Source organism: Schistocerca nitens, chromosome 5 (assembly GCF_023898315.1).
Source record: "Schistocerca nitens isolate TAMUIC-IGC-003100 chromosome 5, iqSchNite1.1, whole genome shotgun sequence".
Classification (NCBI taxonomy): domain Eukaryota; kingdom Metazoa; phylum Arthropoda; class Insecta; order Orthoptera; family Acrididae; genus Schistocerca; species Schistocerca nitens.
Genome location: NC_064618.1, coordinates 583571762 through 583586344, shown reverse-complemented (window position 1 = coordinate 583586344; position 14583 = coordinate 583571762).

Here is a 14583-nt window from a genome sequence, read left to right as displayed (position 1 = left end):
TCTAAGTCTCTCTTGTTCTGTGTTGTCTGTGATCTATTCTGTTACTCGTTATTATTCTCTGTGGGTGTTTTTAGTATTTGGAAAAAGGGACCGATGACAATCGCAGTCTGGTCCCTTTAATCCCACTAACCAACCAACCAGCTTCTGACGCTGGCACAGGTGACTCTGTTAACGGGGCCGAGCGAGCTGTTTACTTGTCTAACGCTGCGTGCAATACGTTACATATACACTCTATGAATCTAAAGAAGTTCTATGAGATTTTTAATCAATGTTTTTCAAACTCTGTACAGAAAATTCAATGGATAACACAACCATACTGTTAAAATTTCAAATAAATTACGTTAGTACTTTCGGAGATACAAATTTTTACCTAAAATACATAAGTGCTGCAATTGTGAAACGGAGTTAGGAACTGTAATTCATTCATTTGTGGTATCAACTGAAACTACATCCAAGAGGATAGGTTAATATAACATAGCTGTCTGGTATTTTCTTTAGTTTCATTACCACAGATTTCTGACGTAATTAAAAGTACATTGGAAAGTTATTATTTCATCGTGTTTTGGTTGTGTGTCTTACAGAGACTGGGAGAGTGAATGGAGGACACACGTAAAGTGTGAATGTGATATTTTATTAAGACTATGTAAATATGTGTGAGAAAGTTGCTGTGCAATAGGGGACTTCGTGTCATATGTCAACTTGATTTCGTTTTTAAAGGCAGCCAGAATAGGCATTCAGTATTAAATTTATTAGTGATTTATTCTGAGGAAAGGAATCATTTTTCTTCATTAAATTTTATTTAGTTTCGGAATTACGAGATTTCTGGTCTAACTAACTTGTCATAACCTAACTGGCAGACATTCGAAACACCGCGACTCTAGAAGTGCTCGAGATGATCTGATAGGCTGCTTAACATACTAGCCAATAGTAATTCAGCATTTCCCACGCGTCTGAATCGGGCTTTGTGCCTCAGATCTGTGAGTGGAAAGAGTCGCTCGGGAGCTGTCTTCTCGTAAATACCTACATTAAATTGCGCTGATCAAATTGGTACCAAAATGAAGAAATTCGCGCCTTTCATCGGCTATCGTGTCGTTGACGAAGAACGACTACAGCATTGAGTATTTTGTGACAGTCTGAGCCTTGTGAGTGGTTTATTTAAGGAGATATTAGTGTGTGAACACTTCACGTCGTTCACGAACTCCGTGTGTCGTGTTACGTACACATTGCGATACATTATGGCAAGCAATTCTTTACAAGAAGCCTACTGAATGACTGAAGGTCTTAACTCGCAATTAGTCGCGGGTCAGTGACTGTTTAGGACGTTCAGAATATCGGGTCGGACTAAATATCTTCTGGCTGCTTTCGGGTGTGAACTTGTCACAGAGACCGTCAATAATAGAGCATAATTGACTTCTGGATATTAAATAGGGACTTCATAGCCATTTTCTGTGTTCTAAAGACAATAAACCAACTTAAGGAAATTTTAGACATTTTTCAAACGAGCCATGCAAGAATCCCGAACGCGTGAGAGTTTGTGTAACTTTCAGCTGCTGTCCATGGATTGGAGTTATGCGGCCTTTGCGTCGTAGGTGTCCAGTCGAATTTTCTTCATCGCTGCTTTTTGGGGGAAACAAGTATCTACCACCGCAGAGTGAAGGGGCAGACAAGAAACCTGACTGTTTCATGGATAGTGAGAGAACAACCCTCCCCGCCTCACAGTGCCAAATTTTCCAGTGCTGAGACTGTTGTACTTACACTCAAAGTGTCGGTCCTTCTCTCGCTTTCATTCTCAGCCAGTTGCAAGTCTGTGTCACCATACTCTGAGCCAGTAGCTGGAGGGGTCCACTGGTTTCTCTCCAGTCTAGCTCTGTGCTCTATTGTGAGAGGATCAGGGTGTGGATATTTGTTATAAATTAATTTTTATTATTGTTACAACTAGACAAGCTTTTCATTCACTGTAGTGAAAATACTAGTAGAGCAGAGTTAAAAATAGCTGCAGTTATTGCCACAGTTTTTTTTTTATTTATGCCACAATTATGCATCAATAGCATGCACGTAACTATTACACCACATACACTTCAGGATTTCAGGGTGACATCTGCAGTTTCCCGTGGAACAAAGTTATGTTATCTTTGGAGTGACTTATCACATCAAAATGACCCCACTAATGATATTTTAATAGTCATATGCAGCTAAATTCCCTTCTTATTCTGGCGTTTAACTGTACAGCGTATCAGTGTGTGTATAAAGAAAACGTAGGTTTGTGATAGATAGATGTGCTTGCAGGTCTCTCTCTACTTACGGATCACATCCACAGACAACGTTGCAGGCAGCCCCGGTGGCAGAGCGGTTGTAGGCGCTACAGTCTGGAACCGCGCGACCGCTACGGTAGCAGGTTCGAATCCTCCGTCGGGCATGGATGTCTGTGATGTCCTTAGGTTAATTAGGTTTAAGTAGTTCTAAGTTCTAGGGGACTGATGACCACAGCAGTTAAGTGCGATGGTGCTCAGAGCCATTTGAAGCATTTTGAAAACGCTGCAAACAGAATAGGTTGTGCAGTACGTTTTCCTTTCTGGGCAGTGACATAGTACATATATACTGATAGTTACTCCCAAAGTAGATACGTGGTGTGAAGAGCAGTGGTATACGTACAAAAAACATGTATGCTGCTTGTAGCATTGTGGTATACTGTAGAGAATTCGAGGATCGATTATTAATACAGGGACTGGGAGTTTACAAAGGATGTAAATATGTGTGATAGAGTGTGCAACGTCAGGTAAAGTTATGTTTCCATTTCTTAACTTTTGTCTCACTTATTTTTTAGATCAGATACCTTAATATGATATGTATGAAACTTATGCAGAAGGACCTCACTAGTGACCTTCATCAGGGCGATGGTCTTTTTAATAGTAATGTGTACCGGTAGGCCCTTAGACCCGTTTGGGGAATGCTCTATCGAGTGGGCATGCAAGATTATGCTTTAAAAGTATGTTGCCCACTTACCAGCTTGTGCAGATCACCACGGCTTAGTTGCACACGTAAAGTGAAGTCGTCCAGATATCAATGTGTGTAGTAAGCATATATAATATTGCGCCAACAGATCATGTGGTCCTTTTTTCTGTGGATGTGGGAAAAATATATTTGACACTGCCACTAGATTCTGCACGTCATCGGAAGTTGTCATGCATAATATGCATATATATAATATTATTCTGGAAAATCACAAGTTTTTCTACATGGAACCATTACTACGCTGGTGTGAAGCCACCGGCACGTGTTGCGCATTGCTTTCTGATACCTGACACTCCACGCCTGCCCGTGGCTGATGGAGTGTCTGTGGACTGGGTCTCGGCGGCCAAGGCAGCTTGCGAGGCGAAGTCTTTCAGATCACGGCTCTCACCTACTATGTGCACAAGATACCAGTAAAAAGCAATGAAGGGATATGATCATTCATCAGTGCACTCTCAGAAAGTATAAGAGCACCCGTATTTGTCATTAAACTTTGTTCTGATATGTCTACCGCTGATAAAGTGTCGTTTACATGTAGACCAACATGACAGTTTCAGCTCTAGAATCAGACTGCGCCACACCTGCCCTTGTTTGAAAGAAAATGCATGGGTGTTTCCTTCAGGCTAATCTAACCAAGGAGAAGGGCATGGAAGAGAATTCTGCGGATGGGTTTGCTCATAGCAATAGTTTATTTGCCCTACAGTCTTATACTTCGTGGATATTTGTGGACTGCTTACAGACAAATACCTAATAGTTGGCTGCAAATTATGCTAAGATATGTAAACTGAAGCTGGGTATTTTGAACAATTAATTGTAATTGCATAGGCTACCATTTTAAGTAGCCTACTTATGATGTGAGCCTACCTTCCTTCGATAGCTGCTCGTTTGCAATTCTGTGCATGATTTAGCTGGTATGCTGTGATACATATAGTGCATCTAATACCATCAGGCAGACATATACACCAACAGTACATTTCGGTATAAATGACAAGTTAGATTCTTATAATACCAGTACAACCTATGTGAGGCGTGAATGTCATTGCAATTTCAAGCTAGTTGTTTGCAAGGCAGTAAAAGAGGCATTTGATGTGTAATTAACATCTGATTCAATACAGAAGCACAAATCACTGAATGGACAATGCTCTGGAACGGACAGTTATGTACAGGGTACTCTCAAGAGTAATAAATGAAGTACTATTTGGCAAACGCTAGACATTTATTTGAATCAGTACAGTTCTTTAAAACAAGCAGTACTCACATCATGTTTTTCATAACAGGAATTGTGTTGCCACATGTTCTTCTCTTATTCATAATCGAAATGCAAATGTGGAGTCTCAGTGAAGTGTTATAAAACACAGCGAAATGAAACAATGTAACGACAATTAACAAGGACAACATGTAGGCATTCTAACGTAACTTTTTGTGTACTCACACTGCTGCAGCACAATATCAAAAGAGCCACAGAGATAATACTACCTAATTAACGTGAAGGGCAAACACTGGAGTTATAAATAGATGCTTAACGCACATACACACACACAAAATAAAGTAATAAGATCATCCATTTGCCAAATTGCGTGATACCACCTAATTAAAACTATAGACAGGCAGATAATAATTTCCATTAGATACACGTTCTTTTTTTTTTTTTTTTTTTTGCTTTAAGTCTTAGGAAGCAACTTTGCTTCCATGATTCAATCACAATTCCATAATAATTTAACATACAGATGACAACGAATTTCTGATGCATATTCACAAAACCTGAACATTTAAAGTAAATATGCACTGTGCAAGCATTTATAGGATGTATTCCCTCATAGCAGTGGTTTTATTTGTCGCACTTACAATGGGTATTCGTGAAAAAAAAGCTACATTGTAGCAAATTGAAGAAAATACCCAATACTTAGCTGCTACTTGTGTTAATTATGATACGAAACTTTAAGGCAGTTATTAATTATAGTTATATAGGTCAGCATTTTTAGATGGGATGGCTTACTGCCACACACAATTCTCCAAGAGAATTATTTGTTGAATTTACTATATCATACACTGTAATGTCAAAGTACCTTAACTTTTACCATCATTTTGAAGAATATGCTATGACATCACTAATTTATGATGTCAAAGTATCCTACCTCATTGTATTGGTGGTCATTTTCTACCTCTGCTGCTAGTTCTCTTCCCATTACACGAATGACGAAATCTGCGTAAGTGATATAGTAACAAAATTAATTTGTTGTAACAAATACTCACTGCCTGATCCTCTCACTACAGAGCACAGACCAAAAATGGAGAGCAAACTTCCTGAGAATAGTGGAGTCCTGCATCTATTGGCTGATAGCAGCAGTGCATGACTGATAAATAATTCAGAACATTCAGATACTTTAGAGCACGGGTTACATTATGATTTGCTCCTGCACAAGAATTGGGGAGAAACGACGTCTGCTTCAGTCATGAGCTAGTTATTTACAATGTGCAGTTACATCTGAATTGCACATTTATTATTTCTTCAAGAATTAACACATTTGCATATCAGGAAGATACTCACCTTGCGCATAAAGTATGAATATAACAAATGTGTGAGATGGGTTCAACGTGTGTGTCGAATCAGTAGCCCTATACTTTGTAAGTAATTTGGGTAATTAAGACACAAAACGTGAAGCCAGTTATTAATTACGGTAATATTGGCAAGCCTTTTTAGGTAGAATAGCCACACACACACACACACACACACACACACTCACACTCACACTCTCTCTCTCTCTCTCTCTCTCACACACACACACACACGCACACACTCACACTCTCTCTCTCTCTCTCTCTCTCTCTCTCTCTCACACACACACACACACACACACACACTCCTCTCTCTCTCTCACACACACACACACACATGTCAAAGTATCTTGCATTAATGTTTTCCATCATTTTGCGGAGTATCTCACGACATCGATAATTTATGCTCTCAAAAGTATCTTATGTTAATATTTGTCATCATTTTGTAGAATATACCATGAGGTCAATAATTTATAATTTCAAGGTATCTTACAATACTGTTTACAACTATTTTGTAGAATAACCCATGATACCATTAATTTATACTGTGAAACTATCTTACCTCATAAATTATTGTAATATTTGCTGAATTTTAACTATGCTGCTCATGGTCTTCTCACTAAACTTCCCGAATTGCAGCAGCCCCGACCCCCTCTCCTGGCAGTTGGCTGAAGTAAGAGCCTGATGCTACTGACATTCTGCAACTGGCTGAGAGCAGAGTGGTGGAGGGGAGAGCATGTCAGTGACCTTGAATATAACAAGCAAAATTGTCTCAGTACCAGGAACATTACCATTCCTTATCCCTACAAATTGCTACACCCAGTTATATGTATGAGTTGACCGCTTCCATTCGTGACTCATTATTCTGTGAAGTGCAACGTTTAACATTCCTGGATAACTGAAGCAAGTTCACAATCTTTGTTGCACCGTTTTGAAATCTTAGCAAGATCTGATTGAATATCTGTGCAGATTTCTGAGATACTATTTTACTATAGACAATTGCATTGGATTAATACACAACATGGTGCGATTAGATATGGAAACTTAGTTCCAATCTATGGTATGAGAATTGAGTGTGCGACAGGAGCCCACAGTTAACGGAAAAAAGGATCTTGTAGAATTTGAAACTGATGGAGTTAAGTGCAAGATCAAAAGTTTTGGGACTCTGAGATCACCTACAAACAAATTAATGGGCGTGGATTTCCTTTGTGCCTCCTTTGTGTGATACATTCCTAGGAATAGGTGAGCTAATTTCATTTAGGAAATAGTATAAAAAGAATTCAGTTTCAGAGTAACCTACAAGTATATTTACAACCATACACAAAGAGAACATTACACAATTGACACCTTTAAGACATGGTAAATAAGGACAAGCATTTGACTATTGATTAGATTTGATTAATACTAGTTCCATGGATCATGAATACGATATTTCGTAATGATGTGGAACGAGTCAAATTTTCCAATACATGACATAATTAAGTTAATTTAACATAATTAAGTTAATATAACAACTTTTTATTTTTTATTTTTTGTTTCGTTTTTTTTCTTTTTTTCTTAATTTATATCTAAAAATTCCTCTATGGAGTAGGAGGAGTTGTCATTCAGAAATTCTTTTAATTTCTTCTTAAATATTTGTTGGTTATCTGTCAGACTTTTGATACTATTTGGTAAGTGACCAAAGACTTTAGTGGCAGTATAATTCACCCCTTCCTGTGCTAAAGTTAGATTTAATCTTGAATAGTGAAGATCATCCTTTCTCCTAGTATTGTAGTTATGCACACTGCTATTACTTTTGAATTGGGTTTGGTTGTTAATAACAAATTTCGTAAGAGTATATATACTGAGAAGCTACTGTGAATATCCCTAGATCCTTAAATAAATGTCTGCAGGATGATCTTGCGTGGACTCCAGCTATTATTCTGATTACACGCTTCTGTGCAATAAATACTTTATTCCTCAGTGATGAATTACCCCAAAATATGATGCCATATGCAAGCAATGAGTGAAAATAGGTGTAGTAAGCTAATTTACTAAGACGTTTATCACCAAAATTTGCAATGACCCTTATTGCATAAGTAGCTTAACTCAAACGTTTCAGCAGATCATCAATGTGTTTCTTCCAATTTAATCTCTTTTCAATGGACACACCTAAAAATTTTGTATATCCTACCTTAGCTATATGCTTCTGATTAAGTTCTATATTTATTAATGGAGTCATACCATTTACTGTACAGAACTGTATGTACTGTGTCTTATCAAAATTCAGTGAGAGTCCGTTTACAAGGAACCACTTAGTAATTTTCTGAAAGACATTATTGACAATTTCATGAGTTAATTCTTGTTTGTAAGGTGTGATTACTATACTTGTATCATCAGCAAAGAGAACTAACTTTGCCTCTTCATGAATATAGAATGGCAAGTCATTAATATATGTTAAGAACAACAAAGGACCCAAGACCGACTCTTGTGGAACTCCATTCTTGATTGTTCCCCAGTTTGAGGAATGTGCTGATCTTTGCATATTATGAGAACTGCTTATTTCAACTTTCTGCACTCTTCCAGTTAGGTACAAATAAACCATTTCTGCACTGTCCCACTCATGCCACTATACTTGAACTTGTCTAGCAAAAGCATTTGAGAGATCACAAAAAATCCCAATGGGTGGCGTTTGGTTATTCAGATCATTCAAAATTTGATTGGTGAAAGGATATATGGCATTTTCTCTTGAAAAACCTTCCTGGAAACCAAACTAACATTTTGTTAGTACTTCATTTTTACATATATGTGAAGCTACTCTTGAATACATTACTTTCTCAAAAATTTTGGATAAAGCTGTTAGAAGGGAGATTGGATGGTAATTGTTGATATCAGATCTATCCCCTTTTTTATGCAAAGGTATAACAATAGCATATTTCAGTCTATCAGGGAAAAGGCCCTGTTCCAGAGAGCTATTACACAGGTGGCTCAGAATCTTACTTATCAGTTGAGAACAAGCTTTTAGTATTTTGCTGGAAATGCCATCAATTCCATGTGAGTTTTTGCTTTTAAGCAAGTTTATTATTTTCCTAATTTCAGAGGGAGAAGTGAGTGAGATTTCAATTGTATCAAACTGCATAGGTATGGCCTCTTCCATTAACAGCCTAGTATCTTCTAATGAACACCTGGATCCTACTATATTCACAACATTTAGAAAATGATTATTAAAAATATTTTCAACTTCTGACTTTTTGATCGTAAAGTTTTCATTCAGTTTGATGGTAATACTGTCTTCCTGTGCTCTTGGTTGACCTGTTTCTCTTTTAATAATATTCCAAATTGTTTTAATTTTATTATCAAAGTTGCTGATTTCAGACATGATACACACACTTCTGGATTTTTTAATAACTTTTCTTAATATAGCACAGTAGTTTTTATAGCGTTTGATAGTTTCTGGGTCACTACTCTTACTTGCTGTCAGATAATTTCCCTTTTCCGGTTACAAGATATTTTTATACCCTTAGTAAACCATGGTTTGTTACATGGTTTCTTACGAGTATATTTAACTATTTTCTTGTGGAAGCAGTTTTCAAATGCATTTGCAAAAGTGTCATGAAATAAATTATATTTTAAATTGGCATCAGATTCATGGTACACCTCATCCCAGTCTAACTGCAGTAGGGTTTCCCTGAAATTTGCAATTGTTAAATCGTTGACTGAACGTACTACTTTGGAGGACTGTTTAGTGCTGCTGAATGGAGCTATGTCATATATTGTAACTAGCTGTGCACCATGATCAGAAAGACCATTCTCAACAGGCTGAGCATTTATTTGGTTAAACTTATCTTGGTCTATAAGGAATTTATCAGTGAGCTGCTATCCTTTACCACCCGAGTAGGAAAATCAATAATGGGTGTCAAATTGAACCGAGTAATACTTCAAGGTCATTTTTCCTATTACCCTCTTTCAGAGAATCTACATTGAAGTCCCCACAAATAATAATTTGCTTCCCCCTGTCTGACAGATAGCACAACAAGGAGTCCAAATTTTTCAGAAATAGACGAAAATTTCCTGATGGGGACATATATACAGTTACAATTATAAATGTGCCTTTATTTAATTTAAGCTCACAGGCACATGCTTCTATATGTTTCTCTACACAAAAGTTTTTTGTTTCTACACCCTTTGCACAATGATAACTGTTGACATATATGGCAACTCCTCCTTTCTCCATATTTTCTCTAATTACATGTGCAGAGAGCTTACGTCCACTTACATTTACCTTATCCATATCAGTAACAATGTGATGCTCAGACAGGCATAGTATATCTATTTCATCCTCAGCTTCTAAATCTTCTAAACAAACCAGAAGCTCATCTATTTTATTCTTTAAACTCCCAATATTTTGATGAAATATACTTACATTACTTTTAATTATACTTTTATGAGAACCTTTCCTTATTCTAACATTTGCAGTACTCTCCTGTCTGAGTTTCTCATTGTGCTTAGGCCTAGTTCCTATACCAGTGGTCACATGGTGTTCAGAGAGGCAGATTATGTCAACTGGGTTGGGTGACTTTAATTCATCAATGCAATTACCTAGGACTGAGATACAACTTGGTGGAGATAAAATTTCTGACAGCTGTGATTGGTGATCCAATGTGCTAGAAGTGCGCTGTTTGATTTCTTTCCTATCCTGAAGATTTGTTTCAATCCTGACCTCTCGTAGAACTTGATATCTTTCTGTCTTACCTATCCTAAAAAAGGTGCTGCTCCAACACCTGTAACCACTGGTATTTTACCATTCATGGCAGTGCCTCCCCCCTTAAATTTCCTGCTATTACCCCAGCCAGTTTACCCTTCCCTTTCCTGTTGAGATGTAGGCCGTGCCTGGTGTAGTCCCACCTACTGAGAGAATCAACAGGAACCACACCAATATGAGCCCCCGCACTCGACCCAAGCAGCCGTTCCAACTCCAAATTAACTCTCCCAACAAGAGTTCAAATGAGGCTGGTCATGGCGTCTCAGGACAGATAAAAATTCAACATTTGTGTGTCTCGATGCCGACGCAATCTTTACCAGGTCACACTCTATACTGTTCCCTGGCCCTCCCACAATAACCACGATGTCTTCACTGGTAAATCCTTTACAGAGTGAACCTAAATCCTCTGTCACCTGATCCAGACTAGCACTTGGTTTGAAAAAGTTGTGACCTAGTATTCTGGTCCTAATTCCTCCTGCAGAAGTTGGCCTTCACCTCTGGCATGAGAACTGCCTAACAACAAAACTTTCTTCCTTTTCGATGGCTTTCAATTTCCTATTAAAAGTTTGTTGTGTCCTGTCTACACCTACCTCTGCTTGAGGCTCATCAGATTCTAACTGAAGCAACAGGTCAAACTTATTTTTGACATTTTGACATTCACCACAAAACTTTCAGACTTAGTTCTAGGCCTGTTCCTTCTGTTACCTGTTGCCACTTCCCACCTCTCTTTGCCCTTCTCCCTCCTTAACATGTCCAGATCTTCCCTAGTCTGATCTAGCTCAGCCTGAAGTGCAAAAATTTTCCCCTCCTGTTCCACTATCTTCCTATCTCTGCTGCAAATCCTACATAACCACTGATGAGCCTGATCCACTTTCCCGACACCCACGCCACTGCAGTCCCCCAATGAAAAAAACTACTGCATCCATCACACCAAAACCCAGAACTAACAATTCTACAGCAAGTCAGGCACTTCTTACTCATGGCAAAAATAATACTTTAGCTAGAGTAAATCAATCGGATCACCGAAAATCAAAAAAGACGTTAAAAGAATTAATCCTCTTCACAAATGTATATAAGCAAGTTTCTGATTTAAAATTCCGCTGTTTTTCTAAGATCTGTATTAAAACAATGAAGGTATACGCTATTTATTATATATTTCACTCGATGGAATGAAAAAAGGACAATTAAACGAGATACTTTAAGTTTGACTCTCCAAAAAAGTTACGAGAATTAGGCCTATAAACAAATGTATATAAGCAAGTTTCTGATGTAAAGTTACGCTGTTTTTCTGAAATCTGTATTAAAACAATGGAGTTATACGATATTTACGGTAGTTTACGTATTTGTTACCGAGAAACTAGTCAAATTACCGTGAAACAAAAAATAAACACGTTTACAAAATTTAAGCCTAAACGCGACTTCGCGAAGTTACGATCTTTACGTGTTTGCTGAAAAAATACGCAAATAAAAGTGAAACCTTTAACGGAAAGACTAAACGATACACTAATGCACGTATTTAATTTGTTGTCGTCGTTAAACTAAATTACATTCAGGTCTAAATCACTTAACTTTCTGGAAGTAGTTTCTGGCGTCACTTAGTCGGCGGCCATCTTGGAACAGGAAAGAACTTAAAAACCATTTGGGTTCAGATACATCAGCGAGCTAAAATTATATGTGCAAAGATAGGATGAACTGATTTGCTGCGTAATTTATGCGCAGCATCATATGTACATGCGCCACCATTTTATTATTTTGTTTCCATTCATGTTTTGATTTTTATATATACTAATTTTTATAGTGCATATGTACTCCTTCCTCAGAAAGGGGCGAGTGTCTTAGTCATTTCATATGTAATTTTCGTGGAAATTGAAGTTAAGGAGAGTCAGATTTTAATTTTGCTGCAGGGGTTTGTTTCAAATACTTATGGTTGGGATTTCAGTGCCAACTTTAAATAAGATTTCTCTCCAAACTCTCACAGTTCTGTGTAACTAGTTTGCTTTAGAGCATGGCAAGTTAGTACATAAGTAGTGGCACTAAGTTGCGCAGGAAGAGCCTGTTGCAGCGTAAAGTCTATTTCTGCTCAGTCCACTAAACAAATGAATTATACTGGACTTTGAAATCGGTTTATATTCAGAGCTCTCATGTTACTTTCATACTGTCTATGGAATCGTTTATTAACGGTCTCCATTTGATCCTGCTTTCCATTTCCACCAGTATATCTTTCTGAAATCCGTTTTATATGGGTCACTAATTGTGTCCATGTTTCCTTCATGTGGTCCAACTTCGTGGTGGACGTCATCAGTTATGTTTTCATGGATCTTTATTCCGTTCGTCTATCGCTTGTCTTTGGTTTTTATTGTGACTCCGATGTTTCAGGGAGAACAGCCTTTATTCTAACTGAAGTGAACTGAAATCATCCTTATATGGACATTTAATTTAATTTTTTCTCTTTGCTTAATTTCTTATTTGCAATAGTTATCACATTTAGGTCAGTTTACTGCGTGCTTCTAGCGCCTTGTGATGGAGACGTTTTCATAGTTAATTTTATCTATTCCTGCTTCTTCAAGCATAATATTTTCCTTTACCTCAATCTCTATGCTGCCTTATTCCTGTTGATAAGAATCCATGAGTACTCTGCATCGGTTCTCTCGTTCTCAGGAGAAGTAATTACATCGTGTGGCTCATTTTCACGAATTTACATTTCTTTCTGCCTTATTTCTAGTTGTGGAGAGTTTATTTGGTCTTTTAAAAGAAAACATTGTCCGCTGTAGGCAGTAGAATTTATCGTTTACTTGCTGCACTAATGGCCAATTTCGACTGTGAAGTAATTTATGCACATACATAGTGTCACTACATACCATATCGAATGAGACATGACATGAATATTAATTTATCACTTCACATGTGGAAGTACACATCATTGTTGGCTTCTTCTGTCACACATTAATAGAGCGATGTGGAAGAGCCATGTACAGTAGAGCTCGATGTGAAGCATAACAATGATACACTGAAAACAACATATCAGGCATTAAGTTTCAATTTAAACTCGTGTTACACCGATTTTAAAAAAATATGTAAAGGCTGTGGACCCACATGTAAACAAAACAAGATTGTTAGGTCTGATACAAGCAGGATCCCACCGTCAAACATTGTTGTTAAGTGATATTTTACAACATTTCATCTCTTGTGGTAATTAATATCATGTTGTCCTGATAGATGATTCATGCTAAAATTACCCTATGTAGCGAGGTAAGATGAAGTAAGTTACCATTCAGTAATGAATGAACGATTGCTCAAATCATTACAACTATTTGAAAAAGTGATTTGATTGTGCATCTGATATGGTCCTGAAAACTGGAAATTTTCTTTGAAGTTGGATCTATATGACAATCAGATAAAAGGTAATATTTAATGTGAAAAATTAGTTCAATACTTTTTGCTTGCATGAAACCTAAGCATTGGTGTAAATGAAATATTCACTGAATAAATTTGGTATATGTCCATTTACAATATCAGGACATGTACTGATGAAGGCAATAAAGCCGAAATAACATTACATACTAAAATAAAATATCAAGCAGCATTCAGTCTTCAAATTCTCTGCATAATAAACATTGAATATGCATTCACCAAGTAACACCGTTAAACACTTATTCATTTCATTTTTTAAATGTTAACAATTTAAAGAGTTTTGTAATATTTATGTTATGTACACAGCTGTCTCAGAAACACAAGAACTACAATCAAGTTGTGTACCACTTCTAATAAAAACATCACTGACATGTGACCGTGCATGAAAATAATGATCTTATACATGAAACTAAACATAGAACGTTAACTGAAAACCTCTAATATTGTTACCCCAACCATTTATAAAGTTATTTTGATTACCACTTTTTAGGATCAGAAAGAGTTACTTGTAATTTATCCAAACAATCTGTTAATTATTCTTTCATTGTTTCATATTACTCGATAACTATATATATATATATATATATATATATATATATATATATATATATATATAGATGATATGTTTAATTCTGTTATATAGTTTTCAAAGACGTTGTTCATTTACGATTTTGTCTTTGCCTCATGTTCCTCATTTTTTTCTACCAATATTGAATATAAACAAGTAAAAAATGGTCATTTTTAATCCCTGGGCAAATAGAAGCTAACCAATGATTGGTCTTACATACACTCGACATGGAAATGATTTCTTGTTTGAAATTATTATTGAATTTCCATAACATGTCACTTTGAATTCGTCAATGAGT